Source organism: Ammospiza nelsoni, chromosome 29, assembly GCF_027579445.1.
Source record: "Ammospiza nelsoni isolate bAmmNel1 chromosome 29, bAmmNel1.pri, whole genome shotgun sequence".
Taxonomy (NCBI): domain Eukaryota; kingdom Metazoa; phylum Chordata; class Aves; order Passeriformes; family Passerellidae; genus Ammospiza; species Ammospiza nelsoni.
In genome coordinates, this window is record NC_080661.1 from 682,567 (window position 1) to 694,070 (window position 11,504).

General features: G+C 51.8%; 1 long non-coding RNA gene across 1 annotated transcript in view; it reads right to left on the reverse strand.

Moving 5' to 3' along the window:
- The window catches only part of LOC132085175 (uncharacterized), a 37,504-nt gene extending 26,286 nt beyond the window's left edge, over nucleotides 1-11,218 (reverse strand). The window contains exon 1 of the long non-coding RNA XR_009420170.1: nucleotides 11,103-11,218. This is a non-coding gene — a long non-coding RNA (uncharacterized LOC132085175). The remainder of the gene's footprint in view (nucleotides 1-11,102) is intronic.
- Nucleotides 11,219-11,504: the final 286 nt, after the last annotated feature.

An 11,504-nucleotide genomic window follows, 5' to 3' on the forward strand; every position in this document is an offset into this window, starting at 1 on the left:
CTCTCTCCTCTCTGCAGGTTCAGCTACACGTGTGACCCTGCAGGAAGAGCCTGACACAGGGAAGTGGGAGAGGACTTATGGTCAGAAACTGTAGTGACAGGACGCGGAGGAACGCGATCAAACTGTAAGAGGTAGAAGAGATTAAATGATGGGAAGAAGTTCTTTATTCTCAGAGTGATTGTCCCTGACACAGGGACCAGTGCACAGAGGCTGTGGATGCCCCATCCCCAGCAACATCCAAGGCCAGGTGGGACAGGGGCCGCAGCAACCTGCTCTGCTGGGAGCTTGCTCAGCTTGGAACCACATCATCTTGAGGCTCCCTTCCAAGCCAAACCATTCAAGGATTTGATCATTCTGCCATCCCCATCTCCCACTGCGCAGCGGCCCTGAAACGTCAGTGACATCACAGCTCCCAGAGGGTTCCAGGTGGAACGTCCAGGACCTGGAAACGAGCACAGCAGACACTTCACCGGCTGCCAAGGGTCACTCGCTGCTCAGTCTGTGCTCTGACCCTCAGCGCTGAGGTGCTGCTGCTGCCTGGGCTTTCGCTGCTGCCTGATCTGGAGCGCCAATACCAGCAGGATGTGCTCTGCTGTGCCCATGGAGGTACAATGCCATGCCAGGCAGGGGGCTCGCGGCTTGGGCAGGCTGCAGCCTTGTGGGAATGGATGGTGTGGGACAGGAAGCCCACTGGGAGATTGTGCTGCCCCTTGCAGATTGACAGAGATATTGTGGAGGCGATGGAAGTGGACCAGGGGCTGGATGAAGAAGAGATGATGGAGGTGGACTCCTCTTCTACTTCCATGTCCAACCCAGTGGAGGACATGGAAGTAGATGAGGAGGAGACCATCGAGGAGATGGACATAGAGGAGGAGGATGACACCGAGGAGATGGAAGTTGACCAGAAGGATGAGGAGGAGCCCATGGTCCTTGGATGAAGGAGCAGCTTCACAAGTAAGACAGGCAGATGCTTCCCATGCCCTGCCCACACACACGCTGGGTCCCCTGACGCCAGGCTGGGGCTGGCCTGGATGGCCCCGCTCAGGGACACGGTGCCCGCAGGGGGCCTGGATTGTGCTGCCACAAGCACCAGCCCCGGCCTGCCCTGCGCTTGCCTGGGGCCACGCCAGCCCTGCCAGCCCCGGCCCAGCCCCTGGGGCCCAGCTGCCAGCCCTGCCGGGCCCAGTGCTGGCAGCTGAGTCCAGCTCTGCTGTTTCCTTTCTTCCAGGGTTCATGCACATGATGGCACAGATGCCACGCGATTGTAAATACGTTTGAAAGTTTTGAATATTTCTGTAAATACGTTTGAAAGTTTAGAAGATGTCTGTAAATATGTTCACTACATTTGAAGATTCCTGTAAATACGTTTTGAAGATTGTTAGCCCATCAGATCCCATGTAAATACATTCTGTATATTACTGTTGATGTTGTTATAACGATTGTTATAACAAAACATGTTCTGTATATCCTAGATTTGCCTATCTTCGGCAAATAAATCCTGTTTCTTTTGAAAACCTGACTTCTGTTGGCCATTCCTTTAGGCAAAGGCAGCCTTTGCACCCTCTTGGGTTCCACTTGTTACGCCTTCCCAGGGCTGGAGGTCCCTGCAGGAGCTGGCACGGCCAGCCTGGGGATGGGGGTCCCTGTGCACAGGGACTCCCACTGACACCACTCCTGGCACTGGGCACTGCTGCTCTTCCTGGCCTGGGGCGCAGCGCTGTCCCCAAGAGCTCAGCTCTCACCAGCTCTCACACGGGGCTCTCACAGCACTGGCCCCTGCAGCCATGCAACCAAAGCAGGCAGCAAACCTTCAGCCACCCTTCCTGCTGCAGCCACAGGCACTCCTGGGCCCAGAGCTGCCAGCAGGCCACAGCCATGCAAAATCCACCTGCATGCACAGAAGGCCACCAAAGCCTTGGCAACTGGGCCACCTGCATCTGGGCTGCTGCAGGGGCTGATCTTTAAGCCTTGGTGCCTCCAAAGGACCTGGGCTCTGCAGCCTGTGCTGGGCAGAGGCCACAGGGCTTTGGGCCCCGGGGCTGCTGCTGCTGTTGTTGCTGTGGCGGGGGGCCATGGGCCCAACAGGGCCCCGAACTCAGCCCCTGCCCGGGCAGCTGCCCCCAAAGCCCCACACTCCCCGAGCATCCCCATCACACCTGCCACGGGGAAATACCATGGGCTTCAGGAAAGAAATTCCCCATAGTGACTATACCATGGGATCCAAGGGGAAAGTCAGCACCAGCTGATGTTTACAGCACCTTGACAATGGTGGCTGCAGGGCAGGTGAGATCTCCAGCGCCTCTGGCAGGGCCTGCTCTGCACGTGAGCCTGTGCGGCTGCTCCCAGTGGGACACAGCACCGGGCTCAGGCCAGCCCTCAGCCCCTCACAGCTGATCCCAAGGAGCAGGCTCAGAAAGCATTTCCAGACCACTTCCTGTAGATATTTCAAAGGACCACATGTCACTCAAGGAAGTCACCTTGCACATTTTGTTTTGGTGTCGTGGCATGAGAAGCCATCAAGTTGCCACTGTATGTGCACTCAGGGCACTTCCACTGCCATCATATAGGGATCACAATGGACAGGCTTCTGCTTGCAGCACTGCTGAGCTCCTCACCCAGCAATGAAATCTCAAATAACAGGCATAAATCCCTCAGGCCACTAAACTCAATGACTTGCATGTCTGTACTTTTTTTGTCCTTCTCTCATCCCTCATGTCACTTTCCCCAAAACCTGCCATTTCACAAATGGTCAATGCATGCGCCATTAGGGCATCCGTACACCATGATGCCAGCCTAGATAAGGCTACCAGTCAGGGTGTAGTAGAGGTGCTAATACCCTGTAAGTTTCTCACCCACAAACATATGAAAAAGGACCTTCCTTTATATGTGGAGAGATGGGGCATTTTTAACAGAATTGTAAAAATAAAGGCTATTACTGGAGACCTTCTAGGCGTCACAACCACTGTCCTCACTGCCCTCCTCGTCCATACGCTTTCCAACACCAGCAAAACCGGTGGCCTGCAGGAAAAGCCACACAGACACAGAAAGGCCCTGCGGGATGACACCAAATGCGAGGCCGTTCCGCCCTACTCTCCCCAATATTGTGGAGAACCAGCACAGCGACCTTCTCAGATCCATCAGGACAGCTCGATCGCTGCAGAAAACAGAAGACAGCTCTGCCCTGGAACCTAAAGGCAGCTAGTAGGGGCCTTTTCAATTCCAATCCATTAAATTTAGGTTCACCATATTCCAAAAGGCAAATACGGGCCTGAAGGACGGCCCAGAGGAATTTTGATTTTAACCAACACCAGGGAAGGGATGGAGACACTCACTACATTACCTGAGGTGCTCGCCTTGACATCTTTGCAGGAGATAACTGTCCAGGCTCTATGCTTAGACCCTCCCCTTTTCATTCCAAAAGGAACAGTTAGAGCCCGAGCCTACCTCCTACTGGACATGATCACCACACTAACTGATCCAATGGTGATTTGGGCACAGACAACAGGCAGAAATAGACCCGTTCTAAAGTGTGCTTTGTCATGTAAAGGGAGAAAATATGTCTTTCAGGAGTATTAGATACAGGAGCTGACATCACCATAATTTCCCGCTCTAATTGGCTAAAACAATGACCCCTGGTTCCAGCTGCTGGGGTAATTATTAGCTACCAGGGGAGCCACTACTAGCTTCTGGAGTCACAGAACATCTGCATGGAAGGTCCTGAGGGCACAGTTGCTACAGTAAGATCATTCGTCGCCCGGGCAACAATAACACTTAGGGGAAGAGACCTCTTGTCCCAAAAGGGGTCAAGGCTAGAAATCCTATCAACATCTCAGGATTTCTAGACAGGGCAACCGAGCAGCGCACCACACTTCAGTCAACCTGGAAGACCAACGACCCCATAGGGGTGGATCAGTGGCCCCTCCCAGGCAGAAAGTTAAAGGCCCTGCAGTCCCACGTGCAGCAGCAGCTGTCTGTGGGCCACATTGTACCATCTACTAGCCCCTGCAATGCACCTGTCATTATCTTATGAAAGCCTGGCAAGGACAAGAGGCGGCTCCTGCAGGACCTCAGGAAAATCAACGAGGTCATTGAGGACACGAGTGCCCTCCTGCCCAGCCTGCCCTCAGCCTCCATCATACCCCGAGACTGGCAGATGCTTGTTATACGTCTAAATGACTGCTTTTTTGACTTCTCCTTGCAACCCAATGAAAGCCCCTTGTTTGCCTTTTCCGTCCCCAAATTGACAAGCACCTTTACATAGGTACCAGTGGACCGTATTGCCTCAAAGAAATGATGAAGAACCCAGCTGCTCGTCAATGCCTTGCAGCCCAAATTCTCTCGCCCAGCCGGAAAAGATATCCTAATGCTATCATTTTTGAGTACATGGACCATATATTAGTTTGTGCAGAAGCTCACATCGTTTTGGACTTTGCAGTACATGATGTCATCACTGCAGTACAGCAGAAAGGTTTTGAGAGAGCAACAGATAAAGTCCAAAAGACAGCCCCCTTGATGTAGCTCGGCCTAAAAAGCACACAGAGAACCATCACACCTCAAGCACTGTGTCAAAGTGGTCGCAAGGGTTGTAGGATGAAGAGAGAGGAGAATGTTGAATCCATGTTCAGAAGGCTTGATTTATTATTTTATTCTATTTATACCACATTATTATTATACTAAAAAGAATATAAGGAGAAGTTCTCAGAAGGCTAGCTAAGCTAGAATAGAAAAAGAATCAATAACAAAGGAGCTTTCCCCGACTCCATCCCAGAGAGGGCTCGGTCCTTGATTGGCCATTTATTGTACACATCCAACATGGGCCAATCACAGCTGCACCTGTTGCATTTCACAGCAGCAGATAACCATTGTTTACGTCCTTTTTATGGGGCCTCAGCTTCCCAGAAGGGAAAATCCAAAAGAAAGGATTTTTATGAAAAGATGTCGGTGACAGCACTGCACATCAAAGACAACCCAAAGATTCTGCGGAGACTCCACCAGCTCTGTGGAAGCATCAGTTGGGTACGTTCACTGCTGGGAATCTCCACAGAAGATCTTGTCCCACTGTTCCTGCTCCTTAAAGGCAGAGAAGGACTCAACTGTGACCACTGATACCGGAGGCAGAAGCAGCTCTACAAAAGGTCTCCTGGGTGATTCAAACTAAACAGGCACACAGATACCACCCTAATTTTCCTTTCTCCCTGGCAATCCTTGGTGTAAGTCCAAAATTCCATGCATTACTGTTTCAGTGGGACTCAACTTTCTCAGATCCCCTCATAGAAATTGAATGCGTTTTCAGAGCACACCGACCTACTAAAACGATAACAACCCCACAGAAAGTTATTCCAGAACTAATCAGGAAAGCTAGAGAACATCTGTGCTCCCTTGCAGGAACAGACCTTCTGAATATATACTTACTTCTCACTCCAGAGCACCTCAATTGCCTACTTCAAACATCGGAAACACTGCAATACGCCTCAAATCAAATTTACACATACTAGGATCAGCCACCTGTTCTACCATCAAAACATTCCTGCGCTGCTCAGGATGTTCAAAATTAACCAAGACCCAGCAAGAGCCATTGTAGCCACCTGCCCAAATTGTCAGGAACACGGCCTTGCTTCTGCCAGAGCTGGAGCTAATCCAAGAGCACTAGAGAGTCTCCACATCTGGCAGTCAGACATCACACACTAAGCCCATTTGGGCAGACTAAAATACATCCACGTCTCATTCGACACCTTTTCCTGTGTAGTTTTTGCCTCTGCCCATGCTGTTGAAAAATCAGAAGATGCTATAAAACATTACTTTTTCGTTTTTTCCACCTTAGCACTTCCACAGGAAATTAAAACTGATAATGCTCTTGCTTATACATTGCACTGATTCCAACAAGCTTCTGACCACTGGTGTATAAAACATGTCACAGGCATACCACACTCCGCCACAGGACAGTCCATAGCCGAGAGGGCCCACTGAGCCATCAAAAGGATCCTTGATCAACTGAGAGGGATAATACAGATATTATCTTCCACTGACAGACTGGCCAAGGCCTTTTATGTACTCAACTTTTTGAACAACTCATTTATGGAGACAACTCCCCCCGTCTTCAGTCAGTTTACTAATTCAACCGCAGCCCAATTAAAAGAACAGCCACCTGTGTTGCTCAAAGAACCTGAATCTAAACAATTTATGGGCACCTACCCATTAATTACTTGGGAAAGAGAAGATGCCCTTTTCTCTACAGCAACACTCCTAAGATCGATCCCAGAAAATACATAAAAACTCTTTCTGGGAACAATGAGGCAAACACCAGAGCCACCATCAGAAGAACAGAATGGAAGCCTAAGAGAGACAGCAGCAGCCTGGGAAAGAAGGAGAAGGACAGAAGATCTCCTAAGCAGCATTGACCACACACACCAAGACCAAGATAGCTCAGACACAACTAACCACGATATATGAATTAACATTTGTAAAAGCTATATTTTAGCATTGATATGTGATTCTTCTAATGAGCTGTGTTCACACCCTTAGCTTACAGAAGAGAAAAGTTTAGTGGGACCTGAACTTATGTTTCATCTTCTACTCACTTTATCTGTTTACTTTTAGGACACCCAAGCCTCCAGATAATAAATTAGCTAAAGTCAGAGGATGCTGCCATTGGTTGCTACTGAACAGGAATCTGGATGCTCCTCACTGAGCAGGATGCCTTCAGCTGGGCGCTTCCACAGACAAGCCAAAATTTCATGGCCATGGCCATGCCTGTCAGGCACTTGAAGGCATGTGTTTTTTCAACCTGCTGTCACATAGGGAGTCAGTATACCAGGGCATCCAGCTGCTAAAAGATCAAGGAAACAAGATCCAGATGGAAGGCAACAACGACTGGTTCACTGGATTATCAAATATTGGGGGATGAAAGGCTGGCTTTCATCTTTAAGACGGCTTTGTGGACTTGGTTTATTGTATTCATTGTGTTGGTTAATTTATCCATTTTTGCCAAATGCCTGCAAAACTCTATGGCAGAAGCCCTCTTTATAGACAACAAAAAGGGGGGAGTTGTGGGGGCCCAGGGGCCTACCATTGGAACTGTAATACCTCAGGGCAAAGTGACCAAGGTAAAAGAGAGACATCGCTCTGAATGCAATGGTGTCGCCCATGGGCATTTGCTGGCTCATGGTGATGCAGACCGTTTTGTTGGTATCACCCAGTTCAACTGCTGTATTTTTCTTATATGTACTCACTCAAGAATGTTCTCCCCTCTCTTGTACCATTTTGGACCTGCCTTACTGCAATGCTACCCCGATTTCCACCCCCCCATTTGCCCGCTGTGTGCGCAGCCCCATTTTGGCTCCCTTCCTGGACCCTCTTCAGTGTAATCCACTGAAGTGTTTGCAGTTCCACACAAAGATCCCTCTCTCACCTCGGTAACCAGCAGTTTAAGCAAGCATGCTCCCAGCTCTGGGAGTGCAGGTCGCTCAAAGAGGCTGGCTGTGGGCAGGCTGAAACACAGAAACTGAGTGCACGAGGGAACCTGGCCTCGAATAAAAGGCATGAATCCCGCAGCACACCCAACGCAAAGCCTTGCATGTTTCTTCTTTATCCTTCTTCTCTCAGTCCTCAGGCCACTTTCCCCACTTTCTCTGACTGGTACTTGGCTTCTCTCTCTCCTCTCTGCAGGTTCAGCTACACGTGTGACCCTGCAGGAAGAGCCTGACACAGGGAAGTGGGAGAGGACTTATGGTCAGAAACTGTAGTGACAGGACGCGGAGGAACGCGATCAAACTGTAAGAGGTAGAAGAGATTAAATGATGGGAAGAAGTTCTTTATTCTCAGAGTGATTGTCCCTGACACAGGGACCAGTGCACAGAGGCTGTGGATGCCCCATCCCCAGCAACATCCAAGGCCAGGTGGGACAGGGGCCGCAGCAACCTGCTCTGCTGGGAGCTTGCTCAGCTTGGAACCACATCATCTTGAGGCTCCCTTCCAAGCCAAACCATTCAAGGATTTGATCATTCTGCCATCCCCATCTCCCACTGCGCAGCGGCCCTGAAACGTCAGTGACATCACAGCTCCCAGAGGGTTCCAGGTGGAACGTCCAGGACCTGGAAACGAGCACAGCAGACACTTCACCGGCTGCCAAGGGTCACTCGCTGCTCAGTCTGTGCTCTGACCCTCAGCGCTGAGGTGCTGCTGCTGCCTGGGCTTTCGCTGCTGCCTGATCTGGAGCGCCAATACCAGCAGGATGTGCTCTGCTGTGCCCATGGAGGTACAATGCCATGCCAGGCAGGGGGCTCGCGGCTTGGGCAGGCTGCAGCCTTGTGGGAATGGATGGTGTGGGACAGGAAGCCCACTGGGAGATTGTGCTGCCCCTTGCAGATTGACAGAGATATTGTGGAGGCGATGGAAGTGGACCAGGGGCTGGATGAAGAAGAGATGATGGAGGTGGACTCCTCTTCTACTTCCATGTCCAACCCAGTGGAGGACATGGAAGTAGATGAGGAGGAGACCATCGAGGAGATGGACATAGAGGAGGAGGATGACACCGAGGAGATGGAAGTTGACAAGAAGGATGAGGAGGAGCCCATGGTCCTTGGATGAAGGAGCAGCTTCACAAGTAAGACAGGCAGATGCTTCCCACGCCCTGCCCACACACACGCTGGGTCCCCTGACGCCAGGCTGGGGCTGGCCTGGATGGCCCCGCTCAGGGACACGGTGCCCGCAGGGGGCCTGGATTGTGCTGCCACAAGCACCAGCCCCGGCCTGCCCTGCGCTTGCCTGGGGCCACGCCAGCCCTGCCAGCCCCGGCCCAGCCCCTGGGGCCCAGCTGCCAGCCCTGCCGGGCCCAGTGCTGGCAGCTGAGTCCAGCTCTGCTGTTTCCTTTCTTCCAGGGTTCATGCACATGATGGCACAGATGCCACGCGATTGTAAATACGTTTGAAAGTTTTGAATATTTCTGTAAATACGTTTGAAAGTTTAGAAGATGTCTGTAAATATGTTCACTACATTTGAAGATTCCTGTAAATACGTTTTGAAGATTGTTAGCCCATCAGATCCCATGTAAATACATTCTGTATATTACTGTTGATGTTGTTATAACGATTGTTATAACAAAACATGTTCTGTATATCCTAGATTTGCCTATCTTCAGCAAATAAATCCTGTTTCTTTTGAAAACCTGACTTCTGTTGGCCATTCCTTTAGGCAAAGGCAGCCTTTGCACCCTCTTGGGTTCCACTTGTTACGCCTTCCCATGGCTGGAGGTCCCTGCAGGTGCTGGCACGGCCAGCCTGGGGCAAGGGGTCCCTGTGCACAGGGACTCCCACTGACACCACTCCTGGCACTGGGCACTGCTGCTCTTCCTGGCCTGGGGAGCAGCGCTGTCCCCAAGAGCTCAGCTCTCACCAGCTCTCACACAGGGGGCTCTCAAAGCACTGGCCCCTGCAGCCATGCCACCAACGCAGGCAGCAAACCTTCAGCCACCCTTCCTGCTGCAGCCACAGGCACTCCTGGGCCCAGAGCCGCCAGCAGGCCACAGCCATGCAAAATCCACCTGCATGCACAGAAGGCCACCAAAGCCTTGGCAACTGGGCCACCTGCATCTGGGCTGCTGCAGGGGCTTATCTTTAAGCCTTGGTGCCTCCAAAGGACCTGGGCTCTGCTTCCCAGCCTGCTCTGCACTGCCCTGAGCCCGCTTTGTTCCAGAGACAAAAGCCAGGCCAGGGCACCCTCACCCTGCCCGCATTCCTGCTGCTGCCAGCGGCCACTGGCCCCTGGGCCCCACTCGGGTGACAGCTGCAGGGACAGGGCAGCCTGTGCTGGGCAGAGGCCACGGGGCTTTGGGCCCCGGGGCTGCTGCTGCTGCTGCTGCTGCTGCTGCTGGGGGCCATGGGCCCAACAGGGCCCCGAGCTCAGCCCCTGCCCGGGCAGCTGCCCCCAAAGCCCCACACTCCCCGAGCATCCCCATCACACCTGCCAGGGGGAAATCCCACGGGCTTCAGGAAAGAAATTCCCCATAGTGACTAAACCAAAGGGTCCAAGGGGAAAGTCAGCACCAGCTGATGTTTACAGCACCCTGACAATGGTGGCTGCAGGGCAGGTGAGATCTCCAGGGCCTCTGGCAGTGCCTGCTCTGCACGTGAGCCTGTGCGGCTGCTCCCAGTGGGACACAGCACCGGGCTCAGGCCAGCCCTCAGCCCCTCACAGATGATCCCAAGGAGCAGGCTCAGAAAGCAGTTTCAGACAACTGCCTGCAGATATTTCAAAGGAGTAAATGTCATTCTAGAAAGCCACCTTGCACATTTAGGTTTGGTGTCATGGCATGAGAAGCTATGAAATTGCCTCTCATTGTGCACTCAGGGCACTTCCACTGCCATCCCTAAGGGATCACAAAGGACAGGCCTCAGCTTTCAGCACTGCTGAGCTCCTCACCCAGCAATGAAATCTCAGGTAGAGGTAGTAAATATGTGCTCCAGAGATTCTGGATTCCAATAAATGGCATGAATTCCACAGGCTATCTGACCCAATGACCTGCATGTCTCTTTTTCCTCTCTCATCCCTCATGTCACTTTCCTCAAAAACTACCATTGCACAAATGGCTGAAGCATCAACCATTAGGATATCCTTATACCATGATGCCAGCCTAGCTAAGGCAACATTAGGTTGAGCAGAAGCTCAAGTCATTTTGCATGTTGCAGTACAAGATGTCATCACCGCAGTACGGGAGAAAGGTTTTTAGATTGCAGCAGATAAATTCCAAAAGACAGACTCCTGGAAGTAGCTCGGCCTAAAAAGCGCAGGGAGAACCATCACACTCCAAACACAGCAAATCAAGGACAACCCAAACACTTTGCCGGAACTCCACAGGCTGTGTGGAAGCTGTTTTGATGTCGTGGCATGAGAAGCCATGAAGTGCTTTGAAAGTGTACTCAGGGCACTTCCACTGCCATCCCAAATGGAACACAAAGGACAGGCCTCTGCTTTCAGCACTGCTGAGCTCCTCACCCAGCAATGAAGTCTCTGGAAGATGCAGGAATTGAGTGTACCAGGGAACCTGGCCTCTAATAAAAGGCATGAATCCCACAGCCCACCCAACCCAAAGCCTTGTATATCTGTACCTTTTTCTTCTTCTCTCTTCTCTCGTGTCACCTTCCCCATATTCTCTGTCCGGGAGTTTGGCTTCTCTCTCTCCTGTCTGCAGGTTCAGCGGCACGTGTGACTCTGCAGGAACAGCCTGACCTGCAAGCAAAGATCACGTTATTTCAGAGCACTGCACTGCTCCAGCTTGAGGAGGAATTGGGAACTGAAGACATGTGCTCTTCCTTGGGAGCAGCTCCTCCCCATCCCATACAGCGAGGAGTGGGATATCTACCACTGACTTCCTCCCATGCAGCAGCACCCCTGAAGTGCTGATTTTCCCTCCCAGAATTGCCACCCTGAGCCACCCAAGGTGTCCCTCCGCTGCCAGGCTGGCTCTGATCCACAGTGGAGGTGGAACCCTGAGCCCAGCAGACACTGAT